The sequence below is a fragment of the Dipodomys merriami genome, unplaced genomic scaffold (assembly GCF_024711535.1).
Source record: "Dipodomys merriami isolate MVZ:Mamm:240054 unplaced genomic scaffold, mDipMer1.0.p SCAF_84, whole genome shotgun sequence".
Lineage (NCBI taxonomy): Eukaryota > Metazoa > Chordata > Mammalia > Rodentia > Heteromyidae > Dipodomys > Dipodomys merriami.
The window spans coordinates 2,773,088-2,793,529 of NW_027206446.1; the positions used below are offsets into that span (position 1 = coordinate 2,773,088).

The 20,442-nt window shown below is 38.7% G+C and overlaps 1 protein-coding gene across 12 annotated transcripts in view; it reads right to left on the reverse strand.

The window, feature by feature from the left end:
• The window catches only part of Sox5 (SRY-box transcription factor 5), an 857,426-nt gene that overhangs the window by 357,773 nt on the left and 479,211 nt on the right, over nucleotides 1-20,442 (reverse strand). Inside the window, exon 1 of one of the 12 annotated variants that reach the window (XM_070011781.1) lies at nucleotides 19,226-19,262. The exons of the other annotated variants lie outside the window; for them this stretch is intronic. The gene's annotated coding sequence lies outside the window, so the exon portion shown is untranslated. Of the gene's footprint in view, nucleotides 1-19,225; nucleotides 19,263-20,442 lie in introns of those variants that run through there. 12 annotated transcript variants of the gene reach the window in all.

Consider the following 20,442-nt stretch of genomic DNA (forward strand, 5'->3'; position numbering starts at 1 on the left):
GTGGAGGAAAGATGGAACCCATCATTTAACAGTCATGGGCTTCCTGCACAGAGACCCATTGGGCAAAGGCCACCGGCTGATCCTCCAACTCTCAGGAAAACCCGTGTGGCAGAGTCTAATCAGAGCGGGTTCGCCCAGAGAAAATACAGAGCAAAAGCCAAGAGATCCAATGAGGATCAGGCACCAGGATTAAGGAAGGACCAGAGCAAATCTACCCAGGCAGAGTCTCAGAGACGCAATCTCTGGCAGAGGGCCTGAGCTAGAAAGCTGGGTTTCTCTTTCTGAAGCTCAATCCTGGTAGGCTTCGATTGACAAATCACACTTCAACTGAAATAGAATTCTTCCCTATGGAAGCCCAGCAAACGGACATGAGCAGAGGCATGACACCTTTTGCTTTACTTGTATGAGACATCTGATTTTCTGAGCGAATAAAATTAATCGTATGATTGCATATTCCTCCAACCACTGAAAGAGGCAAAGCATAGAAAAACATGCATTTACTGGTATTTTTGTTTTCTAAAACGGCACTCAAACACGGTTGTAAACGTCATTCAAAAACAGGTCCTTAGTTTTCCATTGTTCATTTAGTATACAAAATGATCCGCCTGGACTTTTTATTTTTGTTTTGCCAGTACCGTGGCGTATACACAGGTCCTAACTGCTGTTCCTTAGCTTTTTCACTCAAAGCCGGTGGTATACAACTTGAGCCACCGCTCCACCTCTGGCTTTTGGGTGGTTGACCGGAGTTGAGAGTCTCACAGTCTTTCCTGCCCAGGCTGGCTTCAAACTGTGATCCTCACATTTTCGCTTCCTTGGGTAGCAGGGATGAGAGGCGGGAACCATTGGTCCCTGGCTAGCTGGTCTTTCTTTAAAAGTCATTATTTTGGGCAGTCCTGGGAGTGAATTTAAGAGCCCCGGGCTTCTGCCAGTTGTCTTGTCCTTGTTTTGCTCTTGAGTCAGGAATTTGCTACGTTTGCCTGCACTGGCCTTGAACTTGCAATCCTCTCACCTCTATCTCCCGGGCAGCTGGAACAGCACACATGCCTCCTGTCCTCCAAAATGGCCACTTATAAATGAAGAGATTAATGTGAGTCACTCTCAGAGTAATCCTACCATTTTACTCACATGGCTTCTAATTTATTATATATATATATATGTGTTTAATTTTATGTATTTATTTCTGTGTGGGTCTTGGGTTTGAACTCAGGACCTGGGCGCTGTCCCTGAGCTTTTCTGCTCAAAGCTGGCACTGTACCACTTGGAGCCACAGCGCCCACTTCCGGTTTTCTGATGGTTGACTAGAGATGAGTTTATAGATAAGAGTCTCAAAGCCTTCTGAAGTTGGCTTTGAACTAGTCCTCAGATCTTGGACTCCTCAGGAGCTAGAATTGCAAGCTTGTATAATTCTTTTAAGCAAAGGAGCTATACTTCTAACAATAATCTTTTGGTTTTTTTGGTCATAGGACTGGAACTCAGGGCCTGGGCACTATCCCTGAGCTCTTTTTGCTCAAAACTAGCACTCTACCACTTTGATCCACAGCACCAGTTCTGGTTTTCTGGTGGTTCACTGGAGCTGTCTCATGTACTTTCCTTTCCTGGCTGGCTTTGAACTGTGATCCTCAGATTTCAACCTCCTGGGCAGTTATGATGACAGGTACTGACAACAATCTTTTAAGAGATTGGTCTTACAGCTACTAAAAGCAGCAAGAAAATATAACAAGTGAAGAAAACTTTCAGATCAGAGCCTTAAATCAGGAGCCCAAAAGGAAACAGCCTGTTGTAGCTTTCCTCATCCGTTAAATACTACTTCTTGCAAACTGTTAACATCAATAGGCTGTTAAAAATATGACATATATTGCTGAGCATCGGTGGCTCACGTCTGTAATCCTTGCTACTCGGGTTGAGATTGAGGATGATGATTGGAAGCCAGCTGGGGCAGGAAAGTCCATGACACTCACATCTCCAATTAGCCACCAAAAAGCTGGCAGTGAAGGTGTAATTTAAGTGGTAGAGAGCCTTGAGCAAACGATGACAAGCGAGAACACAAAGGTCTGATTTCAAGTCCCTCTATGGGTACAGATGCTCTCTCTCTGTGTCTCTCTCTCTGTGTCTGTCTGTCTCTCTCTGTCTTTCTCTCTCTCTACAGTCATATTAAAAATGCATTTAGAAATTCAAAGGGAAACATCAACAGATCATTCAAACTTTTCTGTGTATTGACCCCCTTAAGTAACAATGACCTATTATCTATCTCTGATATTTGGATGAGCTTCATGTTAAAATATATCAAATTAACACTTTAATGTAAAAACCTTACATTCTGTTTCAATGTAGAATCAAAGTTATATATACTGAATAACTGCTATATATATATTAAAAGCTGTCCCTTTCGACTACCTCATTCTCCCCCATTCTTATTTATTATTTTTTCTGCTTAGTAAAATATTCTGACAGTGAGCTGAATAATATTAAATAGCCAATTAAATTCAGGAGTCTACAAAGAAGGAGTCAAAGTTCATACTTCATGGGGCTGTTCCTATTTGAACATCTGACAATAAATATGTAATACAGGAAAGAAAATGAACCTTTTAGCTCGTAAAATTATTTAATCCCACTGAGAAAGGAGAGGGGGAAAAAGTCCTTCTCTACCAGAGTAAAAGGCAAAAAGAAAAAAAAAACCAAAAATCAGCTCCCAAGAGAGAATGTAATTAAATAACATGGGTATCAGGGTAAGCGTAATCTCTGGTAATGAAACAATGTTGTTCCTTTTCATTTTCCGGAGCGTGCGTATTTTCACCTGAGGATATCTAATCCATTCATCAACAATCTTTGGAATTACTATTTTTGAGACCTAACATAACATGACAGCTTGTATTGAGCCAACAGAAAAAGTTGTTATATTTAGCAAAATTTGCAGAAAAAAAATGAAAAAACAAAACACTAAAGTTTGTCTGACTCCCTCAATGAATGGGATAATGCCAACTGAACAGTTTAACTGAAGTCTTTCATTTACTATGAAGAGCTCAGTGGGCTGTCCACCCCCAAGGCCAGTCTCTCCTCTCCTCTTCATTGAAACTGCACATCATCCAGTACCTTCCCACCTCTCCAAAGCTTTAGCCGGGTGAAAGACACTAAAAATAAGTAAACAACCAACAAAGGTACCCACATTCACGCAGTCTTGTAAGGAAGAATAGCCAACTATCCAAAAATTGGCTAAGTTGTCCTCATGGCTGAAGCAAACTTTGTTTCAGAAACTTTCCAAGAACATCTGAACAGCATACTTCATTAAAAAAAAAAAAAATCATTCACATACCTTTAAAATTTTTTCCTGAATGCGGCCATGTGGCTGGGTTGTTATTAGTCATTATAATCGTTAGTATTATTTTGCTAAAATGCCATTTTCTTTAAACACCAAGGGGGGGAATATATGTGTGTGTGTGTGTGTGTGTGTGTGTGTGTGTGTGTGTGTGTGTGTGTGTGTGTGTGTGTGTGTGTGTGTGTATATGTATATATGTGTGTGTATATATGCCAAGTTGGTTGGATATTCTCCCTTTGGGAGATCCTCCAATAAAACTACACACACACACACACACACACACACACACACACACACACACACACACACACACACACACACACACACACACACACACACAAATAAAAAAGGAGCTCAGCAAGCATTGATAGAGGAAGGAAGAGAAGATCAGAAGACAATTTGCAACGGAGGAACCATCACATCAAAGACACAAAAATCAAGGTGTGGTGCCTTCTCCCGTGTGGTTAGCCGGTAAGCAGGACCACCCACACAAGGGCACATTTACTGAGACTTAAGATACCAAGGGGGCAGCTGTTGAGTTGCCCAGGGACGTTGTTTTTAACCTGCAGAATAACCCTGTGAAGTGGGTATGCTCATGGACTCGTTGCAAAGGGGTAAACTGAGGCAGGCCCTCACAGAGAGAAGGTACAAGCATAGTTGTTTTAGAGAGTGTGGGACTCTCTCCTATACACCTGCCAGTCTTCAAACTTCTTCAGTCTAATCTCAGCCCCCCCCCCCCCGCAGATTCTTCTGACTGAAATTTGATGTGAGCACCGGGTGAGCTCTTCTTGTGTTCTCCCATCAAAATGGCCACTTACTCCTCTACTAATGGTCTTTGCTCTGGTAGTCATGGTGTGCTTAATTTTGTCTCTTCTATCAGACTCTAAGCTTGATGACGGTACATCTTCTCAAGTCTAGAGACCTTATCACTGTGTGTCTAGAGGCTAGCAAAGAACTGGACAGAATTCCTCACTGAGCTCTTACTGCTCACTTGAAACCATTCTGACTTCCGTGTGATATCCAGGTTCCCTCTATTAGTGATTGCAAATGTTGACAAATCACCATCAATCGTAATGGCTAAGGTTTATGCAGTGTGTATGACACCCTTGGGCCGATTTAAATCCTTTACATATACTCCATCATTTAATAGCCACAAAAAATCATTTTGCACACGAGGAAAATTGAATTGAGAAAGGTTAAGTAAGCTGGGCACTGGCGGCTCATGCCTCTAATCATAGCTACTTAGGAGGCTGGAATGGGCAGGGACAGGGTTGCAGACCAGCCTGGGCAGGAAAGTACATGAGATTCCACCTCAACAGAAGAAGTTAGGCATGGTGGTGCAAATATGGCAACCTAGGTACGGGAAGAAGCAAAAAACAGGAGGACTGCCGTCCAGTGTGTGTCAGCGGAGGAAGTGAAATTACATGTCCATAATCAATGCTCAGGACCGGAGATTTAAGATTAGTGTTGCTTTGTATGTCCCTCCCCCATAGTATAACCCCTGCTTTCACTGTATTTGATGTCGGTATAATTTGTGGAGGGGAAGGGGAAAAACAAATTGTTTAAATAGGGATACAGGTGGACCCATTGCAACAATGAGAAGTACAAGTCGTGATGTTGAAAACGAACTTTACAACTTTGGTGTGTGTGGGGGTTTGCAGGGAGGGAAGGGGAAACAAAGGAGGAGGCTACAATGCTTGATAAGAAATGTACTCATTATCTTGCCCATGTAATTGTAACCCCTCTGTACAGTATTTTCACAATTAAAAAAAAAAGATTAGTGGTAAAACACCTGCCGAACAAGCACAAAACCCTGAGTTCAAACCAAAGGAAGAAAGGTTATGTATGCAGTCAAATATCATATAGCTAAGAAAATATATCACGAACATCTGTACAGAGGCTTCTCACGCTGTGTCAAAAGAATTCATTTTCCAACGGATAAATTCACTGAATTTGAGCAGCATGTTAGAAAAGAAAATTGGAAAATGTTGATTAAAAAAAATCTCTTGTCCATAGAGCTTGACAGCATGCATGTGTACAAAGACATATGTCTATGTATCTGCATATATATATATAAATGTATATGCCATATCTATACACATATACTTAAAGGTAGTGTAGTTAAAATAGAGTGGTCTCTATTATTTCTAGTTTATTTTTCCAAATTACTGAAATGTTTTAGAAACTTTAGACATGATCACTTCTAATTTTCTTTCCTTTTTCTTGTGTGACATTACTGGGAATTGAACTCAGGACCTCACACTCTCGCTGAGCTTCTTTTGCTCAAGGCTGGCACTCTATCACTGCATTTGCTGATTAATTGGAGATAGTTTCACAGACTTTCCTGCCTGGGCTGGATTCAAACTCGGCTCTCAGCCTCCTGAGTAGCTAGGCACTCCTAATTTTCAATTAGTCTAAGCAGAAAATGAAGACTGAAGAAAAATAAGGTTGAATTTTTACTAAAGTTAGCATCTACCATTTCTTAATGCAAAGTGAACACTGTAGTTTGAAACACAAACTCTAACGAAACCCACTTTTACAGTGCCCCGCTGTTCCACAGACTTTGTCATCAGTATTTTTAACTATCTTCATAATATTTGCTATTTATGGCCATCTTTGAAGTAGTCTTTACTGATGGAACATGATGGTTTCTTGGACTATGGAAGCCGTTTTCTCACTCAATATCAACAAGATCCAAAATAGTTTTACAGAAAACAAATCATGGAAGCTCGGCCAGTTTTCTCATTTCAGGTTAACTTTCTTAAAATCTAAGAATATTTTTTTTGAAAAAAGAGAAAAAAGGTCTTGAATCCAATGAGCCAAAAAAAAAAAAAATCTGCAATTGGTAGGTACTTTCTTAAAATCTAAGAATATTTTTTTTTGAAAAAAGAGAAAAAAGGTCTTGAATCCAATGAGCCAAAAAAAAAAATCTGCAATTGGTAGGTACTTTGTTTTTAACCTTTATTGTATGGTAAAGATGCTGTACAGAGGGCTTACAGTTACATGAGTAAGGCAACGAGGACACTTCTTTCTCCTCCCTTGTTTTCCCACTATCCCTTCCCCCACCCACTTTTCTCAGTGCTCATTTTGACAGAACTCATTCTAATCTCAAATGCTCTACAAACACACCAGTTGTCCAGTAATTAAAGTTCCTCTTTGTGACGTGAAGCTGGTCATTAAGACCATGATGGTACCAATTCTAACATAAAGGAAGAGTGGTCTATTCTTAAAAATTAATGTCTCTGTCAAGATAAAGAGATGGCAGGGTTGAATTTTAAATCTGTTACTACCTAGGTAACTAAAAGCCATGCCCAATACCTGATTTAATCCTTGATATTTTTTTAACGTTATTAAATGCACCACTGGGATGATTAGAAAATGAGAATCTGGATTCTATGTCAAATAGTACTATCATGTGAATGCTAAACATCCTTTGGTGGTTGTTAATGTTTAGGAGAATAGTCCTGTTCTTGTGAATGTTCTCATATAACTCACTTTCAAATGACTCAGGAAAAAGAAAAGGAAAATAATAAGCTAAAAATGATCAGTGAAGCCAAATACCAACGACTCACGCCTGTCATCCTAGTTACTCAGGAGGTAGAGATTGGAGGATCAAGGTCTAAAGCCAGCCTGGGCAGGAAAGGCCTTGTGATTTTAATCTCCTATTAACCTCCAAGGCTGAAAGTAAAGCTCTGGTTCAAGTGGTAGAGTGTCGACTTTGAAAAAACAAAAATAAAAACAAGCAAATTAAAAAAAAAAAAAAAACAAGGAAGACCTTCAGACCCTAAGTTCAAGACCCAGGAATTGCAGAAAAGAAACTAATAAGTATAATGAGGATGCCAAAATCAGAAGCATCATTTGGGAGAAAAAAACTTTCAAATAAATAACAGCAGTATCTTTATTTTTATTTATTCATTTATTTTGTAGGTTGTAGGGCTTGCAACCCTGGACCTGGGCACTGTCTCTGTGCTCAAGGCTTCTTGTGCTTACTGGAGATGAGTCTTACGGACTTTTCTTCCTGTGCTGGCTTTGAACCGTGATCCTCAGATCTCAACCTCCTGATTACAGGCTTGACTTACAGGCATGAGCCACTGGCGGCTGGCAACAGCAGTATTTTTTAATGGTACTCCATTTTGACAATATTTTTGTTATTTGCTTGTTTTTGTTTACTCTATTCTTTCCCTTCCTTTCTTTTCTTTTTTTAGTGGTTGTCATTGTGGTTTTCATGCCAGTCCCAGGGCTTGAACTCTGGGTCTTGGTGCTGTCCCTGAGCATTTTTACTCAAGGCTGGTGCTCTACCACTGGAACCACAGCTCTACTTCTGGCTTTTCTGCTGGTGGATTAGGAATTAGGAGTTTCAAGGACTCTCCTGCTCAGACGCCTTTGAATGCTGATGCTCAGATCTCAGCTAGATCCTGAAGAGCTAGGATTACAGACATGAGCCAGTGGTGCCCAGCAGAAAATACATTTTTTTTTCTTTTGGTCGGTTGTGGGCCCTGAACTCTGGGCCTGGGCGCTGTCCCTCAGCTCTTTAGCTCAAGGCTAGTGCTCTACCACTTGAGCCACAGCGCCACTTCTAGCTTTTTCTGCTTATGTGGTGCTGAGGAATCGAACCCAGGGTCTCACGCATGCAAGGCGAGTGCTCTACCCCTGAGCCACCTTCCCAGCCCCTGAAAATACATTTTTAATGACTTATTGTTTCCAGCCTTTGCCTTCCTCTCCACTGCTTTGATTCCTGACTCTTCCCACAGGAAGGATTCACTACATAGTTTTCATGACTGAATCAGAGTGTGGTATGACCTTCAATCTTGATGTACAATTAAAATATGAAGAGAACCTGTAACATTACCTTAATGGCTGATTGGTTCATGTAGGCTAAATTAGGGCAACATTTCAGGTGAAGTCACTGTGGAGGGGCAGCTACTCTAACAAAAGATTGGTGGGAATCCACAGACACATCTTCTTTGTTAAAAGGAGCAGCCAGGCGCAGGAAGTTTTCACATGCTGCTAATGGCTCTAACTCCTAAGTCCTGTTCTCCTGATTGCGAGGGCCCCGTGGAGATGGGCTTCAGACACTTCTTGCTTATTTTTCTCTCTGGACTCAGCAACATGGAGTCAATTATAGGACAGAAGTGGGAGGACCCCGAAATCTAGGCAAGAATACAATTCAGTCAAGAACTGACTGTTCCTGATTTCTTAGCAACAGCCTGGATGGAACAAGTGTTATTTAAAGGAGGTGGTTTAAGAAACTTGATAGCCTTTTCTTAGATCTCTGCCTTGTCTCCTTTCACCAAGAAATCTACATACCTGGAACACAGTAGTTCCGCTACTTATAGAGATGCCTACTTTTTACCAAGTAAAAGTAGGCACCCTTCCTCTTATTTGGTCTTCACTAAAAAAAAAAAAAATGGCAACATGAAGACTGTCTCTGAAGCGTCTGCATTTATACTTCTATTAAAACCAAGGAAGGATCTCTGAAATAAATGATGTCTTCAGAAATCAGTACCTCCCTCCCCCGTCCCCAACAGACTGGCACGAATACTGATGAAATCAGGGGTTTCTTTTCACAAGAAAATAGTAACTTGTTATGACTGTCAGTCCACTTGAAATTCATCTTAGCCATCTTTTGTTTATTTGGCCAGTCCTGGGCTTGAACTCAGGGTCTGGGCATTATCCCTGAGCTCCTTTTGCTCAGGGCTAGCACTCTACCGCTTGAGCCACAGCACCACTTCTGGCTTTTTCTGTACATGTGGTCCTGAGGAATCGAACCCAGGGCCTCATGTACTCTACCAGTAAGCCACATTCCCAGCCCCAAAGTTTTAGTTTTATAGCTATCATATTATTTAATACATATAGCCATGTAATAGATTCATGTCACAAGTTCACTTACATTTTTATATCATATAAATAGTATGCACTCACGATCTCTAATTTATATGGGTATATACAAAGTTAGATATGTAGTATGTAAGTGTTTTTCATCAATGTATGCAAGCACATGGATGCATGTGTACATAATCTATATACACTTAACGTGTTGATATGTATTTGTATCATGAACATAAGTCATGTGTAGCATTCATATTTTATCTTAAAGATGATCCCATTCTTCTAAGAAGCTGTTCAAGTTCTAACAAAAGTTTTGCAAGGGTGAGAAGGGCTGAAGGGGTGACATTGATCAAGACATTTTATATTCGTAAACTGCTGTGCTAAATGGCCTCTCTTTTGTACAACTACTTAAAGGTAATAAAAATTGATTTAAGAAATGAAAGCTGCACAAGCCATGGTTTTGAACAAGGCTTCCTAAGGATTTCATACCGTACCCTCAGTAAACTGTCCTATCTACAGTGTGGAAACCTGTGACGGAAATGTGATGGGTGTTTGCTCAGAAGCTAAGTTGCATACAATTACTTATGCAAGAAACAAAAATGACCCCAAACGAGGATTATTATAAACCTCGCTGAAAGGATGAAGAAATTAAGTCATCAAGGTTCCATGGCCTGCAAAGACTACAAAACTGATAAGCGAAGGACAGCTCAAAGAAATTCAAGAAGTTCATCTCCAAAGCCACCTATACATCAAAGCGATGTTCTTCCCCTTAGTAAAGCATCAAGAGATCAGAAATACCAGAGGCTTCTGTGAAGACCTACACAGAGACCCACAGATCACTTCCCGCCCACCTTAACTGGTACCAATCGAATCATTAAATATAAAAATCCAGTGTCCTAATGCCACGAAATGTATGTCCCTCCTGAACTGCCTTCTCTTCTCCTGAATCTGTGTTCATCAATCACATTCATGCAATATCATGTCTCTTGGAGTTCCCACTACTCAAAATTAACCACACCTCCTCTATCACCTTATAATGGCGGCAACTTAGAGTCAGTGATTCATGCATACATTCTACTATTATTTACATATGTTTCCATATGCATCTCACTGTGCAAAATGTGAACATTGACAGGCTGTAAAAATACTGGGCTATAAGGAGGGCTGCTGGGTACTGAGCCAGGAAAAGCTAATCAGATAAAGTTTCTAAGCAAAAACCTGCCTGTCTGCAAAGATATTATTTCAATTTACACTTTACAATGAAGAACTTTACAAAGAGAAAAAAATTAATATGGTTATACTTCTCACAGTAAAGGATTTGCAGCTATGAGTTGGAAGTCAGCATTTCTTAAAAATAGGTCTGAGTAGCCATTAGTAAGAAATTATACATATATATGTATATAGGAGAACTATATATTACTACTTAGACATCATCCTGTGCGCGAGTGCGTTTATCTAGAAACAAAGAAATGATACTTCATATACAATCACTGCATGTCATTTGTAAGGGCTGTACTAAAAATATTCAGCAGTATCTAAAATAATGAATGGCACAGAAGGCATTTGAGATAGTCATTAAAAATAAATAAGTCACTGCCTGAAGAATAAAGTTAGAAAAGCACTTAATTTATTATTATTATTATTATTGTTGTTGTTATTTTGCTGGTCTGGGGACTTGAACTCTAGACCTGGGTACTATCTCTGGGCTCTACTTTACTAACTAAGCCACAGTACCACTTCTGTCTTTTTCTGTGATTAACTGAAGGTCTCACAGACTTTCATGCCCTGGGCTGGCTTCTAACCCTGATCCTCAGACCTCAGCCTCCTGAATAGCTAGGAATACAGGAGTGAGCTAGCTAGCTCAGCGCACAGCTAAAGTACTTCATTGTTGAGATCAATACTAGATATAGATAGATATAGATATAAATAGAGAGGGATATAGATATATACACATAATTATGGATATAAACATAGACATAGCTATAGATATAGATAGCTAAGGGTGAGTACTGTAAAATGTGGCTTAGTGGTAGAGCATCTGCCTCATATATGTGAGGTGCTAAGTTAGATCCCTAGCACTGGAGAGAAGGGGAAAAAAAAAACTCCTGGATTTGTAATTCTCCTTCTGTTACTCACTACCTATGAGAATTAGGCTACTCTCTGTATATTTCATTTTCTTTGTGAAGTGGAGCTCAAAAGTAAGTAAGATGGCTGTGGAGCTAGCATGAAATAATGCATGGAAAGCAACTTATGAACAGAGTCTGGCACGTAATAAGTTAAGTACATGGTGAATGTGAGCTCTATCTTTACATCTATATTTATAAGTGCATCTCCATATGTATAGAGAAAGAGCTTGGATCTGAGCTTGGGGGTCCATTTAAGAAACTCTGTGCAGCATCATCTGGGACACAAAAGTTGAAGGAAATCTCTGCCCAACCACACACTGCTTTGAGCCACGACGGAGAAATTAAAGATAGACATGGAGGCATTTCAAAGAAATAAATATAATTGCCCTTTCAAATACATACTCCCTAAAATAATCAGTGTGGCTCTTAGGCAGGCTTATTTAAGGACAGGATAGTTTGGGAGAAACTGATCTTATCTACAGAGTGGATGAGGCACACCCATGTGAAAGGCTGTTGCTACTGCAGAGCTTTTTTTAAAAAAGCAATAATATTTCACCTTCATAAGAAGAAAATGAAGAGGGAAACCGTCAATAAAATAAAAGGCTCAGTCTTTCTGTGACTCATAGATACCTCACTGAGCTGTCCACTGAGTCTGGATCCTGAGAGATTTCCATTTACTTCCATCCACAAAAGGTTTAAAATAGCCCCATCCAGTAGACACACGTGTGAGCCACTAGCACAAATTCAAGTTTACTAGTAGCCATGATTTAAAAAAAAAAAAAAAGCAAAAATAAAGAAATGCAAATAATTTTCATATTACAGTGAAGATATTCATATGCTGTCACAGCATCAAATATATAGTGAAGGGGGGGGAACCTTAAGTCAAATACTTCACATTCTTTCTATCAACCTAAGTCTTTGAAATTGGCTGTGTATTTTCTACTTAAGTACATCTTGGTTCTGACTGGCCACATTTCAAGTATTTGATAGTGACATGTGGGTAGAAGCTACCATATTGGAAAGTACAGGATTCCGAAAATGTTTCTTTATGCTTGATTAAAAGATTGACTTCGTCCTTCAGGGCTAAGAAGATACCAGTAGCTATTGTTCCCTTTACAAAACCAAGATAAATCAATAAGCTAACATATCCTAATAACTCAACCGTGCTGATTTTTAAAAGAAAATATGTTTCAGCTAAATAAAACGTAATAGGTCAAATTATTATTTAATGAGATTGATCTCTCCTCTGCAATGTGCTAAGGGGTGATCCATCACATCTCTTAATTAGCCTACAAATTTTAAAGTTTGGACTGCGGAATATTCACCGATATTCACTCTGCTCTTGAACTCAAGAGTTCCTTCCAGAACTTGAGCTAAGTGAAATGCGTCCCCCATCCCATACACTCCGTTCCATGATTCCTCTTGATGGTGAAGAAACGTACTGCTCTGATTTGATACCATAAATTCAGAACAAATGGGAACCCTTCCCATTCAGAAGCGCTTCTGGGCCATTAACTCCCAAGCTGATTTGACATGCAACGTAGTATTCAGATAACAGGCTCAGAACATAACCCACTCCTAAAGCAAACAGTGTTTTATCTCCTTACCATCTGGGGTTGCTATCCTAAAGGACCACTTGCTTAGGGCTGTCTGATATCTTTTTTTTTTTAATATCCTGGAGTGGAGCGGTAAGTCCTACTTTATTAGCAAACCCCTTTTTTGCTGGGATAAAAAGAGTGACATTGAAGAGAGGATGGAGGGAACAAAATTTTGGCTGAGACTTTTGTTTTCATTATTTTGCTGAGGAAAATCATTGGCTATACACACGTTCAAAAAAAAAAACCCACACAACCCTATGGTTTTTCTAAGGTACCAATAAAAGTGATACCATTCATAATGTGGACAGTGGTGTCTTTCATATATTGCCTATATTCGTGAACCTAAGTGCCAAGCAGATGGCTGAAATCTGTTTTGTATAAAATGTGTGCTTTTTTTCCCCCAACTGTGTTCTTTGTATTCATATTCAGCCTAGGTTTTAGCCATCAAAACACTGGCACTATGTCGATCATTAGCAGTATTTTAGACAAGTGGTAACTAAGGTATTGACTGTTCCCCACAAAATGTTCAGCTAATATTTCCCAGATGTATAATTAAGGAAATAGATCATCTTCTTAAATTGGTATCAGCACTTTGGATGGGTTCTGGCTTTCAACAGATTATACCAGTGGAAAATAATTTTATATCAAAAAATAAGGGCTCTGTTTCTTTGGTGAATTTTTGTGCTGCTGCTTGTTATAGTGATGTCCATCAAAAACAACTCTGATCATATTTCTCCCAATATACAGAATAGGTGGCTAAAGCACATTGTCTCATGAAGTTTTTACAATGAAAACCTTATAACTCTCAGATTTGTACACTTACTAAATAATTTAAATTATTTCGTATTTCCTCATGTTTACACTACTTGTACAAATGCTAGCTTAAAAACGCATGAGTGTGGGTGACTGTCCTATATTAACAAAAATACCTTTTTATCTTGTTGTTCAATAATTTGTTCGATGAAATGATTCACTGTCATGACTCTGCACAAATGAAATTTAATTTGCACAGATTAAGATATGACTGAAACCAGAAAAATATTTTATATCCTTAGATTTGCAAAAAAAAAAAAAAAAGAGCCAGCCATTAGTGTATCAGATTTCCCATATACAAGCTACCAGAAGATGCATTTTCATGATATTTAATTATTCGTGGTAGCCAGAGGAAACTATAATTGAACTTCTGTAATTAAAATACAAGTTACCTTGGACAATCATTTAAAATAATTATAATCATATGTGCCACAAAAGCAAAATACAATCAACCAATTTCTTATCAGTACTATATACTAGAATATTTTTAGATATCGAACTAGTATGCTATCAAACAAAAAACTCATTTTCTTCTAGTGGTGTTTATTTTCGATTTGCCTAAATTGAAACCTACTTTTAAAACTCACAATACAATGGCTTATATTCATAATATATCCAAATATTGTGCACTTTCAGAGGTTTAAGCTGGATCGATTTGCACGGGGGATACATAATTTTATACTTGTTTGTATGCCCAGTTCAGAGGGGCTTTGATTAAAACCCAAACGCCTGAAGTCAGACAGGTTTAAATTCTTGATTTAAAAACTGTTGGAACATATATCAACCTTGTATGTAACTAAATGCTAGACTATAAAACATATTAGCAGTACCTTTCCCGGCTGGATCGTTTCCAGATTTTCTTTCTGGTTTAACAGTAGGAGATTTGCACATTTTTCTTTGGTCAGAGTTCTAAATGTAGTTTGGGTACAGTAAGATTCTATTCATGCCCTTACAACCTTTATATCAACCCTGGAGCATATAGCCTTATTGATTTTGCATTCCTAAATATATTTTTGCACTCTTAATTCCATTTTGTATTCCTAAATTCAACGTGGCAAGCAGAGAATTTTTTTAAAAAAAATCTATACAATTATTAAGCCAAGAAGTAATTTCAACATAGTAAAATTCCAACAGTCTACCAAATACAGGAATCTATTTTGTAGAATTGAACTCCTGTGTACAAGGATTTCAGGATATCTGAGATAGGGTTTCAAAGCAGAGATAATACAGAAGGTCTTAGCTATCTATCAACGATTATGTTACTGATGGCAAAACTACATTTTTTTCCTTCAAACTGTGCCAAAAAAACCCAGCATGCAATCTGCCAAATGTAAGATATTAATAATATGTGTAGCTTGTGCTCTGAGATAATACAGCTCTGTGGATGCATATTTCATGGGTGGGTATTCTCACTCCTTGCTTTACAGTGTTTGACTTTTACTTAAATTTTTTTAACCAGACACTAATGCAATGTCAGGTGATGCTAATAGTGGCTGAATTTATTTGGAATAAAGCTCTATGCAAAAGCATTCTTTGGACTCCCTATCCCATATTTTATTTCCTCACATAATGACATGGGTAGCTCAGTGTAGCTATCAGATACACACACACACACACACACACACACACACACACACACACACACACACACACACACACACACACACACACACACACATCCTTTTTCCTCTCATCTTGACAAATCTACTTTGAAGTGTTGGACGGAAAGAGCTATTCGTCCTGTTACCCTTTCCTGATAGTGCCTTTTTCGGTCCTCCATAGATAATCCATCTTTACGATACTAGTCATTTGTAAGGGTGAATGAGCTGAGGTATCTGAGTGTTTCTAACAACACGGCATGAAAATTCCATCTTTTCAAACACCTCGAATAGTTGACAGCAAACTTGGGTATTTACCCTAAAGAAGAATTAAACGTGGTACTGAAATGGAAAACTCCTGGGATACAGTACAGTCACTTGTCCTGTACAAATGGCAACCATCTGATGGGTGAGTGAGGGGATCTCTTAAAGCCTGGTTACAGGACATCATCTCTCTGCCAGGAGCTGAATACATGGAATGGTTCTGAGCACCAGGGTTGGGAACTGGACACCTTTCAAATGTCGCTCAAAGTGATGGGGCTTTGGAGCTGAGAGGTTTGTGTTTTTTTTTTAGAAGCCTCCGTCCATGTTCTCATTTCACATTTTGATTCAAAGAGGTCTCCGTTTGCAAACAAGAACTTTAGATCCGACCTCTAGCTAATAAAGCTTTCTACTATATTACACTTCAACCAAATCAAGAATGACACTGATAAATGGGAGCTTTAACCAAACCAGAGGAAACATTCTTATTCTTTAGGAGAAGTGCTGAAAGCACACGTGCACGTGGGCACACAGGGATGTGCGCACGCACGCACACACACACACACACACACACACACATCATCATCATCATCATCATTTGCTCTACGTGAATTGGGCTTTTATTACTCAACCTGGTCATTATCTCAACTCTACATCTCAAACACCCCCAAATATTGGCCAAGCATATCTTCACTCACCCATCTTCGATTCAAATATTTCATTAAATATGCCCCAAAGCACCATACTATTATACCTCTCTGTCGCATACACCATAGCATTCTGTGCTAAAAATGACAAAGTAGGCCTAAAAGTTTCTTTGTGTTTCTATGAAATAATTTCTCCTATCAAGAGACTCAAACTGTAGCTTCATAAATATTGGATCAGATTTACTCAAGAGATCAATGGTTTATCAGTAAAAAAAATTCTCCTGAATTCCAAACTTTTCAATGTTATCTATGAAACAAATCCTTCATAAAATGTTAGAGACCACACCCCCCATTCTCTTTTAATTTATTTATAGACGTCTCCATATTCTGCTCCTTTACTTTGATTTCTTAAATTGCTCTCAGGGCTTTGGGATATGATTCCAGTTCTCGAACAGAATGCTGTTAAAATACTAAGCATTTTTTTCAACTGTTTATAGCCCAGACTCAGTGCATTTTACTCTTCCAGAAATGTGAAGATTGTCAGATACAACTGTACTACTACCAAGATTTGTATTGCATAATTCTTAGGGCACAATAAATAATGTCTATCCTTCTGTTTTCCAAATTCTATTCAGGTTTCACTCCCAGAAACATCACACATTTTATTTGCTTTCTCCTATTTCTTGGCCACTGTGATTCTGGGAGTGTTAAAGTTTTCTTCACATCCAGAGGAGGGTTAGAGAGAAATGACCATCTGTGTCTGATATTGTTTGTTATCATTTACTCCAGGTCAAAGTTGATTAAGTAAATGGATCAAAAGTTGAATAAGTTTAATAAGTGTATTCTGTACTCTATTAAATAATGAGAATGCTGTATGTTACCTTAATGAGTCATCAACCCAATCCTCTTACACTATACGATAACAAAGAACATAGGAAATATTGACCTTAATTTTATGTGATATCTTCTTGTAATCTCCTTTCAAATGTATTATGAAATTCAATAGCAAATATTAAAAAAAAATGAGGACAAAACAAAGAGACACCAGGACAAGAGGAGGTGAAAAAAAAAATCTTTGGACTTTGTCAACTATTGCCTAATAAGCTCTGGTCCAGAGTAAATAACCAAAAGAAAAAATTGTCGACAGAAAAAAAATAACAATTTAACTCAACAACCAAAACAAGAATATTTTTGAACTTTGCCAAGCACTCTCTATTAACTGGGAATGAACAGTGAATCACATAAAGAAAAATAACATTTTTTTTCAATTCCTGTCCAGTTATGTGTGGATATGATTCTTATATGTGGTCCTGTGTTTCTTTATGTCTAGGATTCCCTCTAATTAGATAAGTATAAGATGGTTTACACTGATACGTCAATAGATCACATGTAGGAGTTTCACGAGCAGCTCTCAAATACAGATATCAATCCTTCGGAATCTCTTCACTGATTAATATAAAATCAGGAAATAAAACCAAAGTGAGTACTACTGTAAACCTTGACTCCATGCTGAAGTAAATTTCCATTAACAATGTAGTAAGAATATATGATTTGTGTCTCTGTGTTCCTTTCACCACTGGATTAAGAAATTACTAACAGGAGAATCATGTTAACTCTTTCCTGTCTTCACTCTATGATGTTCCTTAGCCTGGAAAACTTCTGCAGATGACCCAACTGTCTCCTTAAACCACCAACATTGAGATCTTAGAAACATGGAGGGTCCGCTGTGTGACCTCATATAGCACTCATTCACCATGCATGTAATTCTTAGTTTTCCATGCAACTTACATATAACACTGGGATGCGTGAGGGAGGTAAGTGTGTCAGAAGCAAAATGCACTCTTAGTACAATCTCCTTCACGAACAGATACGCAAGTGGTGCTGCACACACATTTTTAAGCAAGATTCTCTCTCTCCTATTTTTTTTAACATATTCTTCTCTAAAACACACGTTCTTTCAAAGATGTGAAGAGCAGAAATAGAAACTCTGTAACATAGGAAAGTTTCTCTGCCTTTCCTGCCAGTAGCTTTGCTTCAAATGGTGCTCCACATACCTACAGTATGTGTTGGTACTGGCAGATAGCCCTAGTTTGTTAGTAGCCAAATTATTTTTGTCCCTGAAATACGAGAAATCTCCATAGCACATGAATGGGATAGAATTTGCTAGTTTACACACATTTTTCCCCCTGACTCCAAAAACTCCAAAGCTCATTCATAAGTGCTCTCATTTCTGCAGAGGGACCACAGGATACTAGATAGCACCCGGTTGGAATTCTTAGTTCTCCTTCTCAAGGAGAAAATGAAGAAAAATTCTTTTTCTTTTTAAACTCCGATATAGAACTTTGATCCTTAATACAAGAAAAATAAACAGCTCTCTGGTCTCCACACTCCACATTTCATTTAAATCAAAACATTTCAGCACAAGACATAAAGAAGGAAAAAAAAAACCTCATTCAGCCATAAACCGAAATATCAGCAGATTAAAACTCATCATGACAGCATAGTAGATTTAGATAAGGTGTTTCTCAATAACCAGCATGCTCATTACACACAACCACCAGATACATTTGCACACCACAAAAGCAACTTTACCAAGTTACAGAGGAAAAATTATAAGCACAAGGGAAACACTAAAGCACAGATGATGATTTAACCACAGTAAGAGAGGGAGAGAAAGATATATTTTTAAAAACAGCATCATAGTAAATGTATCAATACTACAGAGCTAAGTGACTACAAGGTTATTTGGATAGAGAAGAGAGAAAGAGATTTGAAACACAATGAACCAATATAATCAGTCTGAATTAAGATTGGATATTAATTCTGAATGTCTAAGGACATCTCCAAGCTTTTGTTTTTGTTTTTCTTTTTGTTTTTCCCCCATTTTCCTACTGTCATGTTTCAAGAGCAAAAAGTCCTTAAACTACCTTGTAATAGATTAATTACTTTCAAGCTGAGTAACAAAAAGCCATAATGATCGGGAGGGAAAAATGACACAAAAGCAAGGAGAAAATGCACGTTAACAAGTTTATCAACAAACCTGGGTAATTCCAATCAAGTGTAGATTAAGGTTCCGCGATTCCAAACTGGCAGCATTCAAATTGGGTTCATATTTGGGTTTTATGTTTTGTTTGTTTTTGGAAACCACCTGTCCTAAAAACGACATTGTTTATGCTAATTATCTTTGTTGATGCCACAATTCTGTTTGTTTACTACATTCTTTTTTTTTTTTAAATACCATATCCCTATAAACAATTCTCACCAGAATTCTTCTCAATCTTGTCTCGGTCTGGTTTTCTCCAGCAGTCCAATAAGCAGCAAGCTCTACAATGAAGGCATTAGGAGCTGAACACAACTTTCAGGCTCTGACTCCTCAGGCTGGCAAAAGCAGAGAGAGCACTGCTGGGCGTTTACACTCAGACTCCAAGAGAAAAGGATAACTGAGTGTGAAGAAATGCATCCCCCCCACCCCCCGCCCCGCTCCCCCCTTGGACAAGCAGAACCTTCCGCCACAGTATCTCCAGAGGAGATGTATGAACGCCCAAAGTAGGGAGGAACAGACTAAATGAAAGGTGGACCAGGCTCCAGACTGCTGGAGAATGAAGAAAACCCAGAAAACAGAGGCTGTGCCCTCATCAGCCTCTGATTAACAAGAAAGAAGAAATATGAGCCATTCTCCTAATGCATGTCCAAAAGCAGGCACCAACCCTGAGCTATTCCTTCTCCTGTTCTAGCAATAGCCTTTGGTTAAATTTCACTGGTAATATCAGTGATAATGCTGCCACTCAATGAAAAGGAAAAAAAGGAAGGAAGGTAGAAAAGGAGATGAAGGGAGGAAGAGAGGGAAAGAGGAAGGGAGGGAGAGAAGGATGGAGAAAGGAAGGAAGGAAGGAAGGAAGGAAGGAAGGAAGGAAGGAAGGAAGGAAGGAAGGAAGGAAGGAAGGAAGGAAAGAAAAGAAGGAAAGGAGGAAAGAAGGAAAGGAGGGAGGGAGGAAAGGAGGGAGGGAAGGAGGGAAAGAAGGAGGAAGGAAGGAAAGAAGGAAGGAAGAAAGGAAGCAAGGAAGGAAGGAAGGAGGAAACAAGGAAGGAAGGAAGGAAGGAAGGGAAAGAGGTAGAGAAGGAGGGAGGGAGGGAGGGAGGAAAGGAAGAAGAGAGCAAGCAAGATAAAGGAAGGAAAGGAGGAAAACAATGAAAGAAAGGTGGATGAAAAGAAGGAAGAAAGGAAAGAAGGAAGGAGGAAAAGGAAGGAAAGAAGAG